This window comes from Gavialis gangeticus, unplaced genomic scaffold, assembly GCF_001723915.1.
Source record: "Gavialis gangeticus isolate Ggan-Ray unplaced genomic scaffold, GavGan_comp1, whole genome shotgun sequence".
In the NCBI taxonomy this organism is placed as follows: Eukaryota; Metazoa; Chordata; order Crocodylia; family Gavialidae; genus Gavialis; species Gavialis gangeticus.
The window spans coordinates 182,734,270-182,737,093 of record NW_017729024.1 but is presented as its reverse complement, the minus strand read 5'-3'; the positions used below and the strand labels follow the sequence as shown (position 1 = coordinate 182,737,093).

The 2,824-nt window shown below is 47.1% G+C and overlaps 1 protein-coding gene across 3 annotated transcripts in view; it reads left to right on the top strand.

Moving 5' to 3' along the window:
- WDR7 (WD repeat domain 7) overlaps nt 1–2,824 on the top strand; it is a 400,912-nt gene that overhangs the window by 70,956 nt on the left and 327,132 nt on the right. The window lies entirely within an intron of this gene.

Below are 2,824 nucleotides of genomic sequence, written 5' to 3'. Positions count from 1 at the left end.
CCCCCCCTTGCGCCCCCCCCCCCCCCCCCCCCCAGTGCCTGTCTCCCTCCCACTTCCTTCACACCAGTTCTTGCCCTCCCTGCCACTGGTTCTGTGCCTACTGCCAGCTGCTTGCTCCCCTTACTGCTTGGCCACCACTCCATACTCCACTCCCCTCCACACCGTCCCTCTGCCACTTACCTTCTGCAGCTGCTTTGGCTCTGGCTTCAGGACAGTCACTAGAGGCCTGACCCCAGCCCAGCCAGGCAACATCAGTGGCAGCAGCTTCAGCCCTGGTTGGGTTGAGGGTGTTTTACTACCCTCAGCCCAGTGCTTTAATACCATACCAGTGAGACAGTTCTTCTTAATATCTAACATCAACTTCCCTTGCAACTTGAAACCATTGCTCCTTCTGTCATCACTGAGAACAGTCTAGCTTCATCCTCTTTCAAACCTCACTTCAGGTAGTGGAAGGCTGCTGTTAAGTCCCCTCTGTCTCCTCTTTTTCTAGACTAAATAAACCCAGTTCTCTCAGTCTTTCCTCATAAGTCATTTCTCCCAGCCCCCTCACCATTTATGTTGCCCACTGCTGGACTCTCTCCAAATTTGTCAACATCCTTTCTGTAGTGAGGAGCCCAAAACTAGACACAGTACTCCAGATGTGGCCTCCCATTGCTGAATAGAGGGGAATAATCACTTCCCTTGACCTACTGGCAACACACCTACCAATGCAGCCTGGTATGCTATTAACCTTCTTGGCAACAGGGGCCCACTGTTGGCTTATATTCAGTTTATTGTCCATGGTAACCCCCAGGGCTTTTCTGCAGAGCTGTTGCCCAGCCAGTCAGTCCTCTGCCTGTACTGGTGCATGAGATGGTTCTGTCCTAAATGCAAGACTTTGCACTTGTCCTCATTGAACCTCATGAGATTTCTTTTGGCCCAATCCTGCACTTTGTCTAGGTCACTGAATCGTAGACCTACTCTCCAGCATATCTACTGCTCCCCTCAGGTTGGTGTTATCTGCAAACATGCTGAGGGTGCACTCTGCCATCTTCCTTATCGTTGATGAAGACGTTGAACAAAACCGGCCCCAGGACCTACCTCTGGGACACTCCACTTGATACCAGCTAGACATCGAGCCATTGATTACTGCTCTCCGAGCCTGATGCTGCAGCCAGTTTCTATCCACCTTACAGTCCATTCATCCAGCTTATACTTCCTTAACTTGCCTGCAAGAATGCTGTGGGAGACTGTATAAAAAGCCATGCTAAAATCAAGGTAAACCACATCTACCGGTCTCCCGGCATCCACAGAGCCAGTCACTTTGTCATAGAAGGCAGTCAGGTTTGTCAGGCATGACTTGCCCCTGGTGAATCTATGCTGACTGTTCCTAATCATCATCTTCTCCAAGTGTTTAGAAATGGATTCCTTGAGGATCTACTCCATGATTTTTCCAGGGTCTGAAGTGAAGCTGACTGGTCTGTAGTTCCCTGGATCCTCCTTTTTCTCTTTCTTAAAGCTGGGCACTATGTTTGCCCTTTTCCAATCATTTGAGACCTCTCCTGATTGCCATGAGTTTTCAAAGATGATGGCCAATGGCTCTGTAGCCACATCAGCCAACTCCCTCAGCACCTTCAGGTGCATCCCATCTGGCCCCATGGACTCGTACACATCCAGCTTTTCTAAGTAGTCTCTAACCTGTTCTTTCACCCGTGAGGGCTGCTCACCAGCTTGCCAACCTGTACTGCCCAGTGCAGTAGTCTGGGAGCTGACCTTGCCTGTGAAGACTTAGCTGAAAAAAAAGCATTGAGCACTTCAGCCTTTTCTGCATCCTGTCGCAAGGTTGCTTCCCCCATTCAGTAAGGGACCCACACTTTCCCTGACTCTCCTCTTGCTACCAACATACATGTAGAAACTCTTCTTGTTCTCCTTCACATACTTGCTAGCTGCAACTCCAATTGTGCTTTGGCCTTCCTGACTTCATCCCTGCATGCCTGAGCCGATGCTCTTATATTCTTGCTAGTTATTTGCCCAAGTATATATTAAATGCAAGTAAACTCTGCAAGCTTTCAGCTACTAGGTCTGTTTTCACCATCACCACCCACCTTCCTATTGGTTCCAGTTGCATTTCAGGAGAGCTTACTGTAACCATTCCTTTCCATTTTCTAGACTAATCCATACTTTCTTTGCAGTTAAGAAACTATCACTTCATTTCCTATCAGGACCCACAAAAGTTAAAGTAACAGATGCTGCTATTGAATATTTCTTCTTTTCCCACTTTGTGCTTAAACACCCAAACCAATTATTCCTTTGAAGCCAGGCATTAAGTGGACTGAAATGATGGGTTCAGGATAATAACAGTTTTATATATTTTAATTTCTTATTTTCATTGATCTTCTCTTTACATACTGGTAACTCAATTTGCTACAACATACCTAAATTTTCCATACATTATGTTGCCCATTCTGTTGTTTAAAACTCATTCCTAGACTCCTTAAGTCTTCTCAAAGAATTTAAAGCTGTAATTTTGAGTATTATCCATCTTCTAGTTAGAAACTCTTACATGCCAGATTTTCTTGAATCCAAGATGAAGGTTTCTTTTTGCCCAATCAAAAGTGGGTGGGGGAAGCCTTGACATAGAGATGAGTACTAGTCTGGGGTAGGTAAGAGCTCAGCTCCAGCTTTGGTCCTGCACCCAGGACTGAACTGCTGCCTGCTCCAGGTTGGGGTGGCTTGTGTGGTTGGGGAAGGGGTGTACGTGTCTCATATGGCACAGGGGAGACTGTGTAGCCCTCTGGGGTCAGGCCAACTCTCAGGATCTCAATATTGCGCTTAGACAGGAGGG